General features: G+C 39.3%; 1 pseudogene; it reads left to right on the top strand.

The window, feature by feature from the left end:
• Nucleotides 1-3,136: 3,136 nt before the first annotated feature.
• Nucleotides 3,137-3,494, top strand: LOC145535476 (large ribosomal subunit protein uL29 pseudogene; annotated as a pseudogene).
• Nucleotides 3,495-23,454: the final 19,960 nt, after the last annotated feature.

The following is a 23,454-nucleotide window of genomic DNA, read 5'->3' as shown; positions in this document are numbered from 1 at the left end:
AAAAACAGTTGGAAAGTTAAAAGGAAAGCACCAAGCAAAACCTAGCATTTATTGAGCACTGATTATACCGAGTTTAAACGCTTTTCATTCATTGTCTCATTTCATCCTTACTATTAACACAAGCTTCTGAGGTAGGTACTATAATGACTTATATCAATGGAACTCTTACAAGGTGCTTTATGTGTGTTCTGTTATGCATATAATTTTCACAAAGCTCCTGTGAGGTCCTGACAATCAATGGGGCCCATAACTCAACATTCAAAAAACTAAGATCATGACATCCAGTCCTATCACTTCATGGCAAATAGAAGGGGAAAAAGTGGAAGCAGTGACAGATTTTATTTTCTTGGGCTCCAAAAATCACTGCAGATGGTGACTGTAGCCAGGAAATTAAAAGATGCTTGTCGCTTGGAAAGAAAGCCCTGACAAACCTAGACAGCATATTAAAAAGCAGAGACATCACTTTGCTGTGATGTATAAACTGTGACGTGATGTGATGTGCTGTGATGTATAAGACTCTTGAGAGTCCCTTGGACTGCAAGGAGATCCAACCAGTCCATCCTAAAGGATATCAGTCCTGAGTGTTCATTGGAAGGACTGATGTTGAAGCTGAAACTCCAATACTTTGGCCACCTGATGCAAAGAGCTGATTCATTTGAAAAGACCCTGGTGCTGGGAAAGATTGAAGGTGGGAGGAGAAGTGGACAACAGAGGAAGAGATGGTTAGATGGCATCACTGACTCAATGGGCATGAGTTTGGGTAAACTCTGGGAGTTGGTGATGGACATGGAGGCATGGCGTGCTGCAGTCCATGGGGTCGCAGAGTCAGACACAACTGAGTGACTGAACTGAACTGATAAGCAAAGGTCCGTATAGTCAAAGCTATGTTTTTTTCAGTAGTCATGTATGGATGTGAGAGCTGGACCATAAAGAAGGCTGAGCACTGAAGAACTGATGCTTTCGAACTGTGGCATTGGAGAAGACTCTTGAGAATTCCTCAGACTGCAAAGAGATCAAATCAATCAATCCTAAAGGAAATCAACCCTGAATATTCATTGGAAGGACTGATACTCTAGTACTTTGGCCATGTGATGTGAAGAGCTGACTCACTGGAAAAGACTCTGATGCTGGGAAAGACTGAAGGCAAAAGGAGATGGGGGCCATAGAGGATGAAGATTTAGATAGCCTCATGACTCAGTGGATATGCATTTGAGCAAACTCCAAGAGATAGTGAAGGACAGGGGAGCCTGGCCTGCTGTAGTCCATAGGGGTCTCAAAGAGTCAGACGTGACTTAATGACTGAACAACAATAACAATGTATTGAAGGGGAAACTGAGTCACAGAGAAGTTATGCAATTTGCTCAAGGTTACCTGCCAGTTAGTGGTAGAGCAGAGGATTGGAAGCCATGCAGTTTGACTCTAAAACCTGGACTTTTGCTGCCTTGCTATTACTCCAGTATTATAAATGTGGATACTGAGGCTTAGGAAGAAAAAAGTAACCTGACAAAGACTATGTGGCTAATAAGTAGTGAACTGTATTTAGTTTGACTCTAGGGCTCATACTCTTTGCCCTTTAGCTATTAATACACACTGTCTCATAAAACAATGGGCTAACTCTTTAAAAGAACAGGGTAACAGTGTCACATGGCAGGGTGTGGTGATGACAAGTTTAACAGAATTTCCAGATGTTTTCTTCCTTTTCAGGAAGAAAATTTTGTTATTTGCACTGTTCCCAATTTCCCTGTTGGATTTGCTTTTATGCTTTAACATTTTTTTCAATAATAAGGGCAACTAGTTCAACACCTGGACCCTTCAATGCTCTGGGTTACTTGTCTTGCTGCCCTAATGATGTGGATGGGCTCGATTTTTTTGTGTTCCATTTGCTGTTTTATCGACATATTTATTGATGAAAGAAAACTCCATGCCCAGATGCATTCTTTGGCCTTAAATTGGCTTGATGGACAGACATTACCTTTGGACAATTAACCCTCTTTGCAGCAAAAGCCTTTCCAGACCATGTGTGTTCACAGTGTATTGCTGCTAACATCTCCTATGTCTGAACTGATCTTTTCCCTAGCTTTTAGAGGTAGCAGTTTTTTTCTGTTTTATTTTTGCCTGTTGTTTAGTTGCTTTGTCGTGTCTGACTCTTTGTGACTTCATGGACTGCAGCACGCCAGGCTTCCCTGTCCTTCACCATAACCCGAAGCTTGCTCAAACCCATGTCCATTGAGTCGGTGATGCCATCCAACCATCTCATCCTCTTCTCCTGCCTTCAATCTTTCCCAGCATCAGGATCTTTTCCAATGAGTCGGCTCTTTGCATCAGGTGACCAAAGTATTGGAGCTTCAGCTTCAGCATCAGTCCTTCCAATGAATATTCAGGATTGATTTCTTTTAGGATTGACTGGTTTGATCTCCTTGCAGCCCAAGGACTCTCAAGAGTCTTCTTCAACATCACAGTTCAAAAGCATCAATTATTCAGTGCTCAGGCTTCTTTACGATCCAACTCTCACATCCATACATGACTACTGGAAAAACTATAGTTTGACTAGATGAACATTTGTTGGCAAAGTGATGTCTCTGCTTTTTAATATGCTGTCTAGGTTTGTCATAGCTTTTCTTCCAAGGAGCAAGGTTCCACATTCAGTTGACATTGTCACTTTCTTCATTTCATCAGTTTTGCCACCCTCTCTCCAACCAAATAAATAAATATACAAACCCACCTTGAACACTACATAGAAAGCAGGTAGGCTCTGAGAGATGAAGAGCACTTTGACCTGCAGATATGTTGCATGTGGTGGTTGTGGTGGTGTGTGTAGGTGTACATATGACAGTACATGCATGCTAAGTCGCTTCGGTTGTGTCCAACTCTTTGTGACCCCCATGGACTGTAGCCCGCCAGGCTCCTTTGTCCATTGGATTCTCCAGGCAAGAATTCTGGAGTGGATTGCCATGCCCTTCTCCAGGGGATCTTCCCAACCCAGGGACAGAACCTGCATCTCTTATGTCTCCTGCATTGGCAAGTGGGTTCTTTACCACTAGCGCCACCTGGGAAGCCCACTTGTGACAGAAGAGAGTGCCACTAAGAAATGAAAAAAAATCCCTCAGAGTAGGCAGTGGCAGCAGCTTATGCAGCCATGGCCAAGTTTAAGGCTCGAGATCTTTCTGGCAAGATGGAGCCTTTGAAACAACTTGGTGGCCTGAAAGTGGCGCTGTCCAAGCTAGGCATCACCAAAGTGACAAGTAGTGTGGCATCCAAGCTCTCCAAGATCCTAACTGTTTGTAAATTCATTGCCCAAGTTCTCACTGTTGTTAATCAGACTCAAAAAGAGAACCTGAGGAAATTCTGCAAGGGCAAGAAGTACAAGCCTCTGGATCTGCAGCCCAAGAAAGCACATGCTGCAAGTTCAACAAGCATGAGGAGAAGTTGAAGAACAAGAAATAGCAGAGGAAGAAACAGTTGTACCACTGCTGAAGTTTGTGGTCAAGGCCTGAGCATCACAGAGTCAGTAAAACATAAACAAACTGGCAAAAAATAAAAAAGAGAGAGACTAAAAAAATTGTGAAATAGCATAATAAATAAGGACGGAAAAGTTGTTGTTATTTTATTTGCTACAGTTCCTATGCTATCCAATCTAGAGATTTCCTTGAAGAGATTCCATGTTTCCCCATCAGTGCTATGGGAAGGAAAGGATTCAATGAATTGAATATTAAAGCAAGACAGTTCTCTTTTTCCAACCCCAAAGATAAGGATTTAGGTCCTTGCCCTGCTTGGAAAGAAAGAATGTATTTCCCAATATGTAACTTAAAATACCAGTTGAATACTGGTGATAGTGTTCCTTTAAAGATGTTCTTGTGGAGTCACAAAGGACAGGATAATTAAAACTCCTTGCATATTTTAGTTCTTTGACCTCTCATTAGTTTTAGCATTATAAATTGCCATTTGTTAGCAACCTAATTTGATTACTAGCCCCTCTGAGCTTACAGCACGCATTCTTTAGAGTGGACTCTGCATGACTCAGAATGCATGCTGTTGCTGCATACCTGAGATGGAAAATGGAAGAGCAAATTGCCTTGCTCCTGTGTGTTCACAAGTTACTCATACTAAAGTGGTTAAGTGAAGGGAAAGCAGTTCCTTCCAATATCCATGGCAAGAAGCTCAAAGGGCAGTGTGACTAGTTCATTCTGGAATTAGCTTTATGAGGTATCATGGAGGGAGGAGGAGAAAGAATTTTGGTCTCCACAGTTTTATCATTATAAAAAGATTGGTCTGTCATATCACCTTTTGCCACCCTGCATAGCAAAATAAAAACTAGCATATTTCCTCAAGGTATTCCACAAATGATTGCAGAAGCTTAGAGCTGAGGGCTACTAACACACTCATTCTTTGTCTCTCTGGATAGATACTCTCATCTCAGCATTTTAATCAATTCCTCAATATTGCTACTAGGAATCTTAGCAAGTATAATCAAGCCAATGCCCATAAAACAACTTAACTTCTATTTCTTTTTAAGTGAGCAAATCAGAGAGTTGTGAGAAAGCAGGAAAACATAAGAATATGGAAATATACTCCTCATCCTTGCCAAACATAAGTAACTGAAAAACTTAGTCCTATTGGCTCCATTACATATCAGAAGATCATTCAAAGCAAGCATGAAATCTTCAAGTGTCCTGAGTTTAAGATCATGAAAGATTAATTGCAGTCAGAATTAAAGCTTAAGAAATGAAGGCAAACACATACATAACAATGGTGACAACAACAAAATACAATAGATTCTCTTTGTGAACTTCCTCTTAATCACTTTACAGGATTAACTGACACTCAGGACCAGGACCAATAGGCTCCATACACTAACTGCTTATAGTTAGTAGTGTGGTTAGAAGTAGTGTGACTAGAAGTGTTGAGTTTGCCCAGATACTTCTGCTTCAATAGTTTGAGTTGTATGCTTATTGAAAATTAGTTGAGTTTATTCTAAATCTATTTATGCCAGTTGTACATAATAATGTAATTATGTGATTTAATTAAATATTATGTAAACTGATGAAATATGAATGCAAAATGAGTTGTTGCTTCAATGAAATCTAGGCTGAATGCTTTTGTAAGACTCAGTAAATGCAGGGTGCTAAAAAAAATCTGTCAAATTAGGCGTGGGTGAGAAAAAAGTAGAAGATGGGGGAAATTATAATAATTAAGAAGATTCTACATTCATATTGCTTCACATGTTTTGTTTTTTACTTTATCTTATGGATAATTTCAAACATATCTAAAATTAGAGAGTCTAGTATAATTAAAGAGGATACTCTCATCATCCAGCTTCAATAATTATCCCTACATGTCCAATCTTGTTTAAGCTATACCCACCCATTCCTTCACCACAATTATTTTGAAGCAAATCTTAAATATCATATTACTTCTTTGCATAGGTCTTTTTTTCATTCTCATTCCCCTTTAAAGGAATCCAAACTAGAAATTATGGTTGTAGCTTGTGCCTGCAAGATAGTGCAAAAGTATAAAAGTCAAACCATACTTGAGAAAAGGGCTGGAAGATATAAAAAAATTGTGGAATCCAACTACTGGGCCCTAGAAGGAAGAAGCTATTCACTTATCCTGCTATCCAAAAAAAAAAAAAAAAGTATGACCAAGGTGGTGGAGTAGGAAGACCTTGAGAACAACTCCTCCCAATGGTACACCAAAATTACAACTATTTACAGAGCAACTATTTATGAGAATGACCTGAAGACTAGAATAAATGATAAAACTAAAGCTAAAAAGAAAGAACCACAGCAAGAGGGGTAGGAGTGGTGGAGATGGGAAATAGTCAAGACTCACACTCCTGGAAGAGGTAACCCACGAATGTGAGGATAATCACAATTGCAGAGGTTCTCCCCAAGAAGTGAGGGGTCTGAGCCACATGTCAAGTTTTCAAGCCCAGGGCTGCGCACTGGGAAGATGAGTCTGCAGAACATGTAATTTTGAAGACTAGTGTGGCTTAGGTATGGGAGAGGTACAGGGCTGTTGGAAACAGGCTCTACTCTTAAAGGGCATACACAAAATCTCATACGTTCCAAGACTAGCACAAAGGTAGTAGTTTGAAAAGAGTCTGGTCAGACTCCCTTGCTGATCTTAGAGAGCCTCTTGATTGGTAGGAGGCAATCAGGACTATCCTTGGGAAAATAGATGCTGGTGGCAGCCATTTTGGGGAGCTTGTTCTACCATAAGGGCGCTGGTGCTGGCAAGCACTATTTTGGAGTATTTTTTTAATCTATTAGTGTCCAGGGTTTACTCATCCACTAGCAGACTGTCACCATCCCTGGGGCCCTCTGGGCTGGACAATCAGCCTGGGACTTCCCAGGACAAGCAGCCATGCTGGGACCTGGCCCAACTCATCAGCAAGTCAGCACCAGTCCCAGGACATCCAACCCCTGCATTCTGCCATGCTGGGACCCAGCTCTACACCAGTGGGTTGGCAGCCACCATGTAAAGAAGGGCCTAGCAACCAAATGGGCCAGGGGCCAGCTATGCCTACCAGTGCCTCCATAGCAGTCATCCCTGCCACAACAGAAGGGCACATGTAACCCACAAAAGGGAAAAACTAGAGCATATAACTCAGGTGACCAGATGGTAGAGTGTTGTTGAACCCCATAGAATGTCTCCTACATAAGGCTATTTCTCCAAAGTCAGGAACTGTAACTGACCTACCTAATATTTAAAAATAGAAACAACTAAGCAAAATGAGGACACAGAGGAATATGATAAAACCACAGAAGAACTAAGCAAAATGAAGAATAATAATCTACTTGATAAACAGTTCAAGGTAATAATCATAAAAGGATACTCAATGAATTCCAAATGGAATGAACACAGTGAGAAGTTTAACAGAGAGCTTGGAAATATAAGAGCTTCCCTGGTGGCTCAGATGGTGAAGAATCTTCCTGCAATGCAGGAGACCTGAGTTCGATCTCTGGATTGGGAAGCTCCCCTGGAGAAGGGAATGGCTACTCACTCCATTATTCTTGCCTGGAGAATTCCATGGACAGAGGAGCCTTGCGGGCTACAGTCCATGGGATTCCAAAGAGTCAGACATGACTGAATGACTAACACTTTCATTTTGGAAATATAAAGATGAATGAAATAAAGTTGAACAATTCAATCATTGAAGAAAAAGTACACTAGAAGGAATCAAAAGTATGTTAGATGATACAGAAGAACAAATCAGCAAACTAGAAGACAGAGTAGTGGAAAACACTCAAGCTGAACAGAAAAAAAGAATTTTAAAACATGAAGACAGTATACCTCTGGGACAACATCAAGAGTACTAATATTTACATTACAGTGGTCTCAGAAGGCAAGAGAGCGAGGTAGGGGCAGAGAACTTACTTATTTGAAGAAGTAATAGTTAAAAACTTCCCTAACCTGGGAAAAGAACAAGGCATCCTGGTCAAGGGAATACAGAGCTCCAAATAAGACGAATCCAAAGAGGTCCACATCAAGACACAGTATAATTAAAATGGCAAAAATTAAAGAGAGGATCCTAAAAGTAGAAAGAGAAAAGCAACTAGTTATGTATAAGGGGACTCCTTTAAGGCTCTCAACTGTCTTTTCAGCAAAAATAAATATGCTGCAAAGATATATTTTACCACACAGGGAATACGGGCAATATTTATAATAACTATAAGTGGAGCATAACCTTTAAAGGCTGTGAATCACTACATTGTATACTTGTAACTCACAATATTGTAAAGCAACTATATTACAATTAAAAATGAAGTAAATAAAAAGCAAAGCAAATGAACAAACAGAACAAAACAGAAACAGAGTCATAGATATGGAGAAGAAATATGTCTTTGTCAGAAGGGAGAGTGATAGAAGGCTGAGCAAAATAGATGAAGGAGATTGAGATACAAATGTCCAATAATGAAGTAAATAAGTCATGTGCTCAGTCACTCAGTTGTGTCCAACTCTTGGGGATGTAATATATAGCATAGGGAATATGGTCAATGCTGCTGCTGCTGCTGCTAAGTCGCTTCAGTCGTGTCCGACTCTGTGCGACCCCATAGACGGCAGCCCACCAGGCTCCCCCGTCCCTGGGATTCTCCAGGCAAGAACATTGGAGTGGGTTGCCATTTCCTTCTCCAATGCATGAAAGTGAAAAGTGAAAGGGAAGTCGCTCACTCGTGTCCGACTCTTAGCGACCCCATGGACTGCAGCCTACCAGGCTCCTCTGTCCATGGGATTTTCCAGGCAAGAGTACTGGAGTGGGGTGCCATTGCCTTCTCCATATGGTCAATAATATGTCAATAAATTTGTATGGTGACAGATAGTAACTAGATTTATTGTGATTTATTTATTCATTTTGTAATGGGTAAAAATATCAAATCACTATGTTGTACACCTGAAACTAATATAATATTGTAAGTCAATTATACTTCAATAAAATATTTTTCATATAAAATATTTGAGATACAGCATATTTTAATGATTGTTTTAGTCACTTAGAAAATGAGCAGATAAATGACCTGAATGGCTCCTCTAGCCAAATTGTGCCATATGAAAGCAGAGAAAGTTGAGAGAGAAAGAGTGGAGCCAGAAGGGCATAGGTGACAAGCTTTTTTGAGATAGGGAGAACAATGGTTTGTGATTTAACAGGTAAATTTCCAGTTCCTCATTTCCTGACTGGGCTTTGATGGATTTCCATGAGGTTGTTAGTTGCAGCCTTTTATTAAACCCCCTTCTATTTAAGCTTGTCTGAATACATTCCTGTTCTTTGAGGCCAACAATTACTGACTGAGAAACAGGATAGCCTCTGATATAGAGGGTGTAAGGAGAGAATCAAAACGCACAGACAAAAAACACTTTACAGTTTAAACCAAATATAGCGTTTGGCTAAGTTCTCTTGGCAAGTCCCTGTGTGTGTCTGTGTAAGTGTATGTGCACTTATGTGTATGTGTATGTATGTATTTATGCCTTTAATATCCACTAATATGCATCCTTTCTATACAGCACTGAGGGCTATTCCAGCTTAACAGACTTAATTCACATATAATATTAAACAGGAAGGAATTATCTACAGGTAAACCCACAACTATGGAACAGGACAAATTTACATTATTTTCTTCATGTTTTTACTACTATGCTCCTCCATTGTTTAAAAGTTGCCTGTGAACCTGAAAAAGAGCATTTTCTATTTTAATTCTATTTCATTCTACATGAACCAATTCTGGGTTGGTAATAGAAGATAAGTGATAATGTTAGGCGCTCAGTCATGTCTGACTCTTTGAGACCTCATGGACTGTAGCCCACCAGGCTCCTCTGTTCATGGAGTTCTCCAGGCAAGAATACTGGAGTGGGTAGCCATTCCCTTCCCCAGGGGATTTTCCTGACCCAGGGATTAATGCTCCCAAACTCTCATGTTCAACTATTATATAGAGTTCAACTTAACTCTTTCTGTGAACTGTGTTTCATACATGAAAAAAACTAAAACTCAGAGAAGTTATCTTGTCCAAAGTTGCATGGCTAGTGAGTGGCAGAATGAGGTACTCTTTCTATGGCAAGAAAGGGTGTTTCTTGCCATAGAAAGGCTCTTTTTCCTCCAACCTTTAGTGCAGTAGCATTTGAGTATGAAAGCAGAATGGAATACATAGGTTAAAATAAGACTACTGGTGACATTCTTCCATGATGAAGAAATAATTAATAGTATTACAGATGGAATTCCTTTAATTTAACATTCTGTTAATTAATTACACAAACCATTAAATGGGTATATATCTACTGAGGAAAATATGCCTTATTCAAGACAGAACAGGGATGATCACAGTCTTATGCTCAAATTGTAAGAACACATCTTGGTCCACATGGCTTTAATTTGGGTTTAAATCATAGGTAAATTTGAATCATCCCTGATCTGACTTTAGCCTCTTTCGTATTTATCACCATTATCTGCAATATTGGTGGCACTAGAGATAAAGAACCCACCTGACAATGCAGGAGACATAAGAGACACGAGTTTGATCCTTGGGTTGGGAAGATCCTCTAGAGAAGAAAATGGCAATCCACTCCAGTATTCTTGCCTAGAGAATCCCTTGGACAGAGGAGGCTGGTGGGCTACAGTCTATGGAGTCACAAAGAGTCGGACACGACTGAATCGATTTGGCACACACCTATAACATTCACTCTGCTTTTCTTATAAAATGCCTCCAGTGGAAATGTAAGGGAGTATTTTGTATTTTGAATAAGAATTAGGAAGTCTCCAGTGGAGGAAAATCTGGAAGGGTATTCAGGAAATCTGGTTGTAACATTTTGTAAACGGCATATGTAGATTCAGCACTAGTCAGGTAGGTCTTGGCTTTTGTGCACAATTTCCCAGAGGAAACCACTTCCCTTACCTGGATCTCAGTTTAGGGCTTCCAAATTGAACAACCTTGTCTAAATTATCTCTATAAATCTTTCCTAACTTGATAGTTTTGCTTTCCATGAAATACATTTTCCAAAACAATAGCTCACCAAAAGAGAATTATATTACTTTTTCTTTTTAGAAAGTCACTTAATTGGATGGGAATGCATTTCCTAGAAGCTGGTGAATCTAATATTTGAAGGATACCAGCCTAGTTTGTACTGACATCTTATGTGACTTCCCCTAGACATGACACAATCTGACAGGACTCTTCCATACAGCTCATCTGGCCCAGAGGTTAAACATGTTCATTTGCTTATTATCAGGGCCCTGCATACACATGTCTCCCAACACTTCTAGAACTTGGGGGAAAAAAAATTGCAGAGAGGCTTGGCATTTTACCTTTCTGTTTGTTCTTAGCAAGATTGCTGTTTTCCCTTGCAAATTCATGAGCATTGTATGGTTCCTATTGAATGACTAAAATGTATTTGTTGTTGGTGTATGACAGAGAAATATCATTCTCCTTTAAAAAAAATTTGGGGAATAGTCTGTTTAATTTCTAAGGCTATCATTCATTCAAAAATATTAAATGCGTTTAAAACAGAGAATAATTCTTTGTCACACAATTAAGGCAACTTCTAGAAAATTCCACTTGGCCAATTTCTAGTTTCCTTTAGGAAATACAGAGCCAAACCCCTCTTAACTCTACCCTCCAGGTGGCTCATTGGTAAAGAATCTGCCTGCCAGCGTAGGAGATGCAAGAGACCTGGGTTCAACCCCTAGGTCGGGAAGATCCTCTGGAGAAGGGAATGGCAAACCACTCCAGCATTCTTGCCTGGAGAATCCCATGGACAGAGGAGCCCTGATAGACTACAGTCCATGGGGTCACAAAGAGTTGGACATGACTGAGCTACTGAGCATGGCATAGCAGTCATCGAGTACAGAGCTTCCCTACAAATCAATTCACTGTAGCTTTGCTAAGTCTAATTTCTCTGTCCTCATAAATCTACATTCAGTATTAATGGCAAAACTGAAGATGAGATTGTGGCAAGTCCGTCAGACGTGCATGTTTTTTTTTTTTAACTTTTACATACTAATGTTTCATTTCTGAGTCCTGGGAAAAGTCAAAACAATATGTTTGATTATCAATGGTATCTCTGTTCCCAGGGTAACAACTTTGGTTTCTGTGACATTCAAATTATGTTCGTAAGCCTGAACCATTTTCCCTTTTTATTTTTACACGAGTTGTCTTTTCTCACACCAGTTTTTCTTGAATATACTCTCGATGTACCTTCCATGCTCTTCTGCATTGTGTCTAGTAGTATATATTCGATTGCTTGTTACATGAAATCAGAAGGCTTTATGGTATATGGTTAAATTCAGTGCTACTGTATTCTGGAAACAGCGTTCATCTTTCTAACTGGCTGCTGAAGCAGCACTACCAAGGGGAAAGTTCTGACTTCATTCAGGTGTCATTTTTTTGCCTCAAACAGTTTTCTTAGACATTTCTTTGCTGTCATTTTTTTTCTTACAATAGAAAACAGCTAATAAATAATATTTCATTGCATTCTTCTCTGGATATAGCCTCCTCTCTTTTTTAAGATGAGAATTTTGAATCAGGAGTATGCTGGTTTATTTGCCATATGTATATGGCAAGTAAATATTTTTACCATATATTATATATATAAAATCTATATGAAAACTATATGTGTGTGTGTATATATATATATATATATATATATATATATATATACACATATATTATATATATTACTAAGAGATTGCAACCTCGCAATCCTGTATGGGACAGTGACATTTAGGATATATGCTATAGGTTACATTTCTGATATTTTGATTAACATGTTTGTTTCAATTTTTGAGAACTTTCATATGTTTTGAAAGGGTCAGAGAGGCATCTGTGACTTCAAAAGTATGGTAGTCTTTTCCAGCTTATATCACATTCTAGATAATAATAGAAATAGTGGAAGAAGTGGCAGAGTAAAGAAATACCCTATTTCTTTAGGATAGAAATACTCCTATTTCTATCATCTCAGAGTTTATGGGGAAAAAACATATTTTTGTGAAGATTTTTAAAGCGTAGACTACCAAGAACTATCAAGAATATACAGAGTATATTAGAAACACTATATATTAGAAAAAAATTAGATAGAAATTTCTCTTGAGGAGACAGGTTGCCCTTCACACTCCTATAACAACACAGATTTTGGAAAGTACAAGTCTTTATCTACTTGCAATCGAATAGTCACTGAGCAGTTGTTGGACTGAATTGACCAGTTTTTTGCATCTCTACAGTTTGACATTTTGTTTGTTCTTCTGTTGAGTTAGGATGAGCACCTCTGTATGTTATTTCTAACACTGGAGGAGTTATCATGCTGGGCCCTGCTCCAATTTTTTCAATTTTTTTCTATAAGCAAAATACAATGTTCATTAATCAGGGCAGTGCAGGCAAACCCTTCAATGTGGCTGAATGGAATCAGTGGAAACAGGCACTTTTGGGACACAAAAGTGCAGGAAACAAAATGTTTGGGATTTTTTGATTCTTCCCAAGTGAAATGACCTCACCATTAACGTACAAACGTGGGCATGAACCAAGTTTCTTCCATAGCACATCCCTCGTTGTAACTCAGATATGAAGTCCCTTGACCCCTGAGTGCTGCATTATGATGGCAAGCAATTCTCTGCCACTTCCTGGTGTGTATGAAACAATTTGCTCAACTCCAGTGCCAGAGCTGATTCAATGGCTTCTACAGCCCCTGCAGCACCTTGTCAGGAACAGTTCAGACAACACTTGAATAGGAAGTGTAAGAATTAAAAGACCGGCTTAGCCATGTGAGTGGTTCAGGGAGAGGAACTCAGAGATATCTGCTTTTTCCTTTTCTTTGTGTACTTATTTGGTGATAGTCACTGATCTGTATCCATCATTCCAATCCCCCAGATTAGAAGCATGTGTGAGCTCTAAGCGTACCCCGGATCGTGTGTGGGGAAGGCACTATGTGCACATACTCCAGATTCTTTCCACAGACCATGACATTGTGATTGTGGACTTGGATGTTTCTTTTCTAGAGCTTTTTCTCCATGTGTGGCTGCAGTATCCTTTCCAAACTGTTCTAACTTCAACTTCCAGTTAAACTGATTAGCAATTGTTTGCCCAGTGACAGGAAGAGAATTTTCCATGTCTCAGGAGTTCAGTTAATTAGTTCTGCCCAAAGTTACAACTGATAAGGTTCTATAAAGATTTTGCTTCCATGTGTATAGAAATAGCCTAGGTCTAGTTTCTTTGTGTTGCTTATTAGATCACAACCTTCTTGACTTTAAGAAATTTGTCTTTTATTTGAATTGTGAACTGGTACTGTTTGGCAATCATAGCTGTATCTGTTATTGGATGTGTATCACAACAAAGATAATTTTATCAATAGCAGTGGTCCCAGTTGAGCCTGACATTCATACATACCTGAGTGCATCTAATAAGCTGATAGGACCACAGGGTCTACTTAAATGGGTTTTGTCACCTGGAGGGAAGAGGTCTAGGAGAAGGAAAAGAGGAGGCATGGAAAGAGCTACTGAGCTCTTGAGTCCATGAGGAAATGGCAGGGATAGTTTTGTAAGTGGGCAGTTGGTTGGCAAAGATGAGATGGAGAAGGGGTGGGAAGGGTGGCTCAATGTCAGTTCCTCGATTTATTCCCAAAGACTTTTTGAATAGAGGCATTGCAAGCACAAGAAGAAAGACTTGTATTTACAAAGGACTTGTGAGGCACATGATATGGAATGTCATGTGGTCAGGCTTTAGCCTTAATGAGTCAGTAAGTAAGAGCACACAGAAGTATTTAGCTGTGGTATACTGAGAATTTAATGAAAAGTAATGGGTAGCCTCTTGAGTGCTGAGGTGGGCCCTCTCCCAGGCTAAAATCATATAACAGGCAGCAACTTCATGGTATTTAACTCCTCTAACATTGCAGATCTCTATTTCTGCCTAGGATGCATTCACTGGGGCTTCCCAGGTGGCTCAGTGGTAAAGAATCCACTGGCCAATGCAGAAGATGCAAGAGATGGGGGTTCAATCCCTGAGTCAGGAAGATCCCCTGGAGAAGGAAATGGCAACCCACTCCAGTGTTCTTGCTTGCAAAATTCTATGGATGGAGGAGCCTGGCAGACTGCAGTCCATGGATTGCAAAGAGTTGGACACAAATGAACACACACACATGCATTCACTTCTGACTTTCTTGTGCTTCTGGCGTATATTCTTGCCAATACTGTTTGCTGTTTGACAAAAACACCAAGTGAAAGTAACCTTGAATGAAGTCTAAGTCTTCATTGTTTCCAGTCTTAAATGAACCAGCCGTGGTGGTCAGGTGACCATATATGATACAAAATGTCCAGTATATGGGCACAGTGTGGTCTCAGCTCAATGAACATTTGAAGCATTTGAAAGAATTATAACATCTCTTTCACACCTCTAACATATATAGCTTCAGGAGCAGCAAGAGAATGTGGGATGGACATGCAGGGCACCGCGGCAAGAAGCAGCTAGATCATGATAAGATGCCACCCTCCAGTGGTTGTATGGCAACCCAAATTAATGAGATAAATGAAAATGTCCAGTAAAGAGATTATGACAGGACTCTGTAAGTTCACAAGGGACACCCCTAAGTATACCCATAAATAGCTTGATAAGGCTTGATGTGCAGGACAAAGAGGACACCCATATCTCCTTCATTATCCATTATTTAAATTACTGCTACTGTTGCCCTTCCACCTTTCCTGAAATAATAATCCCTTATATTTATGTAACCTTTGCATCATATAAGTGCTTTCACATGCTTTCACTGATTTAATGCTGAGAGAAATTCTGTGATACAGCAAAGTATAATGATCTAGAGAGTTGATAACATTTCTTTAAAGTAACATCTCTAGAGAGTTGATGCACCAGGTGTAGAACTTAAGCCTTCTGTAGAAGGCAGAATAATGCCCCCACCCCCTAAAGATGTCCATGTCCTAATCCCTGAAACCTGGGAATAAATTAACTTCCATGTCAAAAGGGCTTCCCAGGTGGCTCAGTGGTAAAGAATCCACCTGCTAATGCAGGAGATGCAGGAGACTTGGGGTCGATTTCTGGGTCGGGAAGATCCCCTGGAGTAGCAAATGGCAACCCACTCTAGTAGTCTTGCCTGGGAAATCCCATGGACAGAGGAGGCTGGAGGGCTACAGTCCATGGGGCCACAAAGAGTCGGACATGACTGATCATGCATGCATGCATGTCAAAAGAGACTTTACAGTTGTGAAAACAATTAAGGATCTTGATATGTGGAGATTATTCTGGATTATGCAATCATATGAATTCTTAAACTCAGAGAACCTTTCCCAGCCAAGGTCAGAAAGAGACATGATAATGGAAGAAAAGTCAGAGAAAGATTTGACTTTGCTGACTTTGAAGATGGAGGATAGCACAAAAAGTTAAGATATGTAAGTGGCCTTTAGAATCCTATCAGCTTTAATAAATTATGACAAACTTAATGCTAAAAGCAACACAAATTTATTCTCTTACTGTTCTGAAAGCCAGAAGTCCAAAATAGGCCTTGCAGGCTAAAATCAAGGTGTCAGCGGTGCTACATTCTTTCTGAAGGCTTTAGGAGAAGATCTACTTCTTTGCCTTTTCAAGCTAATAGAGACGGCAAAGGAGAGATCAACATGGTGGAGTAAGAGGATGTGGCGGTCACCTCTCCCATGAACACATCAAAATACATGTGGAACAATTAATTCCTAGAGAAAACTTGACTGGAAACTGGCAGAAGGACTCCTGTGCAACCAAGGCTGTAAGAAAGATACACAGATGCTTGGGTAGGAAGGGAAGAAAAGTGATTGGGTCAGGACCTGTGCCCCTGGGAGAGGATTCAGAGGAAACTGGAAATTATATGGGTGGACACCTGCTCTGGAGAGTAAGCAGTATGAGCCACAGATTGGACTCCCAGTCCTGGGGTCCTATGAGGAACAGACAAACCCCTTTCACTGGTCTGAGGACCACTGGGACAGGCAGAGAGACTGTGGGAAGCCTGGACTGCTCATCAGGAGCATGCACACACTGGCTTGGCCTGTAGGCAGGGCAGAGAGAGGTCTGCTCCAGCAGCTGCTGGGTTTCCCACAAGTGCCTAGCAGCTCACCCTAGCCCAAGCTGAGCAAATGTTCTTGGCCCTTCTTACTGTGTGCCACAGCATAGCATGGCATCTGGGGTGGCCATGACCAAGTGGGATGCAGAGGTGACCCAGTCCCAGGATGGAGCCTGTGTTGGGGTGGTGGTGGTGATTGTTGGCACTTTCTCAAACAGCACCTGAGAAGCCACCTAGAACTCTAATGGTGGACACTTCACCACAGCTGGCACATGCCAAGAGTCCATGTAAGCCCTCACCAGGCCTATAGAGAAGTTTCTTGGCAGGACAGGAGTGACAGAGGCTGGGGACAGTGATCAGCTGTGAGGGATAAAGGAGACTTGCATCAGAGGCTGCCTGAGCAGAGACATAAGTGCCTACATTGGCAGCACATTGCCTCTCTGTGTGCATGGCTCTCACTTGCTTCAGTGCTCCCCTCTTCTGAGGCACAGGCCCAAGTATGAGGAGAGGAAAAAAACACACTTAAAGGAAGTAGAGCCAGCTTGGGCTGACTCTCGGGGCTTCTGCTTCAGCAACTTGGAGTCAGACTACTCTGATAAGGTGGTGATGGCTACTGAGCAGAGGGAAAGCCCTGCTTAACACCTGGTGCCAGCTCTAGCGTCTCCATCTCCAGCCCCACCTCCTACCAAAGTGATAGTTGCCAGCACATCATGAAGAAACACACAACTTGCATCCACATCAAATCTAGCTCTCCCATAAAAAGTATTGGACACACACAGTCTCCACAGGGATGCTCCCACATAAGAATACCCCTTCAAGACGACAGTAGGTAATTGTCTGACCTAAACTCATAGAGGCAGAGAAAATTAAGCAAAATGAAAAGGCAGACGAACTACTCTCAAGAGAAAAACTCTGAAGAATGCATAATGAAACAAAAACAATTTGCCAGGCAAAATATTCAAAATATTCGTGATAAAAATGTTAACAGTATTAGGTAAAGAATTGAAGCAAACAGTGAGCATTTTAAATAAGGAACTAGAAAATATAAAAAATCCAATCAGAAATGAATATTTTAATAGCTAAAGTATAAAACACACTAGAAGGAATGAATAGCAGACTAAGTCATATAGAAGAATATATAAGTGACCTGGAAGGTAGAATAATGGAAATCACCCAATCAGAACAGCAAAAAGGAAAACAAATTTAAAAAAATGAAAGCAATTTAAGAGATCTTTGGGATAACATTAAGTGTGCCAGCACTTGCATTATAGGGGTCCTAGATGAAGAGAGTTAGAAGGATGTTAAAAATGTATCTGAGGAAACTATGACTAAAAACTTCTCAAATCTGAATAAAGAAACAGATGTCTAGGTACAGGAAGCATGTGCGTGCTTAGTTGCTCAGTCGTGTCTGACTCTTTGCAACCCCATGGACTACAGCCCACCAGGCTCCTCTGTCTAGGCATTCTCCAGGCAAGAATACTAGAATGGGTTGCCATGCTCTCCTTCAGGGGATCTTCTCAACCCAGGTCTCCCACAATACAGGTGGATTCTTTACCATCTGACCCACCAGGGAAGCCCAACAGGAAGCACAGAGGGTTCCAAACAAGATGAACCCAAACAGACCCACATCCAGACATACAATTAAAATGGCAAAATGTAAAGACAGAATTATAAAGGCAGCAAGAGAAAAATAAGAAATCATATGTAATGAAATCCCCATAAAGCTATCAGCTGACTTCTCTGCAGAAATTTTGCAGGCCAGAGGGTGTGGCATGATACTCCAAAGCCTGAAGGGAATACCGTGTAACCTAAGATACTCTATGCAGCAATATTATCATTTAGAATTGAAGGAGAGATAAAGAATTTCTCAGAGAGCAAAAACATTGACGAAGGAAGTTTCAGATAATGCAAAGAAATGGAAAGACATCCTATATTCATGGATTGAAAGAATCAATACTTTGAAAGTGTCTATACTACCCAAAGAAATCTATACTCCTCAAATAGGGATTTAATACAATCCCTATTAAAATGCTTATGACATGTTTCACAGAACTAGAACAAATAATCCTAAAATTCATTTGGAATCACAGAAGACCCAAATTGCCAAAGCAATCTTGAGAATAAAGTACAAAGCAGGAGGAATTATCCTCCCAGAGTTCAGACTATGATACAAAGCAAGAGTAATCAAAAGAGTATGTTACTGGCACAAAAGCACACATAGAACAATGGAACAAAATAGCCCAGAAAGAAAACCACGAACCTATGGTTAATTAATCTACAACAAAGGAGGCAAGAATATACAATGGAGAAAATACAATGTCTTCAATAAGTGGTACTGGGAAAATAGGACAGCTACATATAAAACAATGAGATTAGAACATTTCCTCACACCATATAAAAATAAATTCAAAATGGATTAAAGACCTAAATGTGAGACGGAAACCATAAAATTCCTAGAAGAGAACATAGGGAGAACACCCTTTGACATAAATTGTAGCAATAACTTTTTGGATCAGTCTCCTAAGACAAAAAAAAAGCAAAAATAAACAAATGGGACCCAATTAAAGTTAAAAGCTTTTGCACAGTAAAGGAAACTACCGACAAAATGAAAAGACAGTCTTATAGATGAGATAAACTATATGCAAATTATATGACTATAATTATATATAACTATATAATTATATATTAATTATATATTAATATTCAAAACATATAAATAGCTCATACAACTCAACGTCAAAAAAAATAAAAAAACAATTAAAAAATGGGCAAAAGACCTAAATAGAAAAGATTTTTCCCAAGAAGACATGCAGATGGCTAACATGAAAAAATGCCCAGTATCACTAATTATTAGAGAAATGCAAACCAAAACCACAATGAGGTATCACCTCATACCTGTCAGAATGGCCACCATCAAAAAGTCTATAAATAACAAATGTTGGAGCAAATATAGAGAACAGGGAACTCTTGTACACTGTTGGTAGGAATGTAAACTGGCGTATCCACTATGGAAAACAGTATGTAGTTTCCTCAAAAAACTAAAAATAGAACTATCATATGATCTAGCAATTCAACTCATGGATTTATATCCAGAAAAAACAAAAAAATACTAATTTGAAAAGCTATATGCACCATAATGTTCCTTGAAGCAGTATTTACAATAGCCAAGACTTGGAAACAACCCAAGTGTCCCTCATCAGTTGAATGGATAAAGCAGATGTGACATACAAATACAATGAAATATTACTCAGTCATACAGAAGAATGAAATTTGGCCATTGCTGCATTGTGAATGGACCTAGAGAATATTATGCTTAGTGAAATGTCAGAGAGAGAAAGACAAATACTGTATGATATCATTTGTATGTGGAATCTAAAATGTAATGCAAATGAATATTTACAGCAGAACAAAAACAGACTCAGACTTCAGAAAACAAACCAGTGGTTCCCAGTGTGGAGAGGGAAGATGGAGGGGAAAGACAATGGTATGGGATTAATAGATATAAACTACTATGCATAAAATACATAAACAACCAGGATGTAGTGTATAACACAGGGAATTATAGCCATTATCTTGTAGTAACATTTAGTGGAATATAATCTAAAAATTCTGAATCGCTATACTGTACATATGAAATTAGCATATTGTAAGTCAGTTATAATTCAATAAAATAAAAATAAAGTCTTTTAGAGGACAGCTACATTCCTTGGCTCCTGGATCCCTTCCTCCATCTTTAAAGTGCTTCACTCCATCCTCTGCTTTTTTCATATCTCTTTCTCTCTCTTTCTTCCTCTCTCTCTCAAGTTTGCTCCCATGGTAAGGATATTAGAACCATCCAGATAATCCACTATCATCTTCAGAAAGGATTTTGGTCTTGCTGATACCTTGATTTTAGCCCAGTGAGACCCACGTTAGACTTCTGACCTATACAATATAATAGTACATTTGTATTGTTTAAGGCACAAAGTTAGTGGTAATTTGTTATAGCAGTAGTAGAAAACCAATACATCCAATTGTCATACTGGGGAGTTAAAGTATCGTTTAACAACTTTGGTGCATTTTGAGGTGTATCACCTTGGCATTTATTAATTAGTTCAGGCTGAACCTTGGGCTTTGTGAATCCAGAAGTTTTCTTCCTAGTAAAAATCTTAAACAGTTCATGTACTATTGCTTTGAATTTATATCACATTGCACATGCTCATGACTTTTTACTTGTATATCATGTGTATCTTTAGTCCCATTTTGCAGATGACTGGCCTGAAGCACTGATGTTAAGAATTAGGAACACAGCACTTATTTCACCAGCTTGATACTTAATATTCTGAGTCATCTCCTCTGTTATAAAACTCTATAGGCACAACTAAAGAAAACTACTGGGGACAAAGATTTTGATGGAGAAAATTATCTGAGAGTGAAGATTTGGAAAAACAAAATAGAGACAGCGACAGTAAGTGCAAAGTGTTGTGTATGTCCTATGTTTACCAACTACATTTTACTTCTCTCTGGTAGTTAATCCTGCTTGTTTCATGAATGGCTTAAAATGTGAAAAGAAGATGAAGAAGAATTAGAGAAAATTATGATTTTAATGCGAACAAGATGGATAAAATGGTACGTTTTTATGTTTGGGTATCAGATGCATTTATACAAGCATTGGTTTACAAGTCAGTTGTGCCACAAATTTACAAGTCTCAAAATAGCTAGTCAGCAATCTGGAAGCTCTTGCCCTATCTCACCATGTCCCAGGAATAAAGATTCAGCAGTCACAGTCTAACTGATGAAATTGTTGCTGCTGAAGGCAGAATACAATTCAGTTCTTACTCTCTCATAGGAAGATTGGCTCAGCAGAGCTAACAGGAGGGAAAAAATGTTCAATTGTCAGTAAGTGAAAGAAATAGGTCTCAAAAGCACACAAGAAAGATCTAGGGGGCAAAAGAAATTTGTTTCCTGTGTTGTCAGTCTCCGGACCAACACAGTGATTTCAGACACAAGAAGCAAAATGGCCATAGTATGCACAAGCTAGTGAATTCATTGCAACTGATTGTCTAGGATTCACTACTCCTGAAAGCAGCTTGTCAAATTCCTTTTAGGAATATAAAGCTCCTGCAGACAAGCTCCACCCTAGAGGATGCTCAGATTAAACAGAAAGACATACAAGCCAAGTCCAACACGTACTATCAGCTTCAGACCCAACCCCTCAAGACAAGACCAGGTGCAGGTATACATGTAGAAAGTTCTATGTGTTCCTGAACCTCTCAGGATATCATTAGCCCCATTGTCTAGATAGGAAAGCTGACATTAGACAGTTACACCTACATGACTAGTAAGTGACAGAGCTGGGACTTGAGCCCAGGCCTTCTTGGCTCCCCATCCAATGCTCTGTTTGCTGTCTTACAGGGAAGTGTTAATAAAGTTGGCCAGTGGTGACTCTGTGAGAAAAAAGTTTAATAACATGATATACAAATAGATTTTTGAGTGTGTGTGTGGGAGTAAAATGCTGTGCATCACATCCTACTACTGAGTAGGAACTTTTTTCCTCTTTAAAAAGTTGCTTCTAATTGGGTCGTTATACGTTCAGTGCTTCACATATTTCATGTTGTCATCCTTTTCACTACAAACAAAATAAGCATATTTGAGTATAAACTATTTCCCAGTAAATTAATTTCCTGCACAAGAAAGTTTTAAAAGAAATTCTATTTATCATTTGAAATTAGGATGAACATCAACACCAGTCAATTTTTAAAATTATTTGTTTATTTTTTGACTGTGCCATGCAGCATGTGGGATCTTACTTCCCTGACCGTGGATCGAACCTGTGCCCCCTGCATTGGAAGCATGGAGTCTTAACCACTGGACTGCCAGGGAAGTCCCCAGCAGTCAATTTTTACATAAAATTTTTATTTTGAAGTAATATGAAGCTTACGACAAAGTTGCAAGACCAATATAGAAAACTCCTGATTGCCCTTTACTCAGATTCAGCCATCACTAATATTTAATATTTTGCTACATTTATTTGCTTTATCAGTCTCTCTCTGTCCTCTTTATCTGTATCTCTGCATGTCTTTTTGTTTTTCTATATATGTTTATTTATTTATACATTTATATAAGCATTTTAAGACAAACTATTTCAGAAAATGCTCATAAGCTTTTATTTATTCTTTATGTTTTTCCTAAAAAGAAGAGATTTTCTTATATAAGCACAGTGCAGTTATCAAATTCAGGAAATGTAAAGAGTGCAGTTGAGTTTTGTACAGCATGTACTTCAACTTAACTTTCTCCACTGTTTCCTCATAATTAGGTTCAAGGGAGACTATAAAAACAATCTTGGGTCCATTTTAGGGAAGTGCCTACAGAGGCACACGTTGTCTATCTGCCCTTCGTTGATGAGGTTAATTTTGATCATTGGTCAACATTTTATCTGGTTTCATTCACAGTATAGTTACTACTTCCCCTTTGTAACTAATAAAGAAATTGTGGGGAGACATTTTAAGATCATGCATATATCCTGTTTGTCATCCATTCCCCTCCTTGAATTTAGCATCAACTGCTAATTGTTGCTTAAATTGATCTTTACTATAATGGTTACAAAATAGTGCTTTTCTAAATCTGCCACTCCCTCCATACTTGTTAGCTGACATTCTGTCTGTTTCCCTCTCTGTCCTTCTCCCTGTGTCTGTCTCTCTCTTTCTATTTATTACCACTATTGTCAAATGGCAAAACTAAAACAGTTTAGTCATGAATTTGCTATCCTTTATTCTAGGGAAAACGATCCATGGACTGGGGGAATACAATGCCAAACAAGCAGTGTAGCACTCTTCCTGAGGGATTTTGGGAAAGTGAGTTTTATAGAGCATTAGAAGAGGCATTTCGAAAATGGCATGATTGGCTAAAGGTCAGGGTTTCCTTATACGGCTGGCAGGTTCTGTTCTACAGTAAGCTGGCTAA

Source organism: Giraffa tippelskirchi, chromosome X (genome assembly GCF_054371585.1).
Source record: "Giraffa tippelskirchi isolate mGirTip1 chromosome X, T2T-mGirTip1v1.2.pri, whole genome shotgun sequence".
Classification (NCBI taxonomy): domain Eukaryota; kingdom Metazoa; phylum Chordata; class Mammalia; order Artiodactyla; family Giraffidae; genus Giraffa; species Giraffa tippelskirchi.
This window is presented reverse-complemented; position numbering and strand designations above follow the sequence as displayed.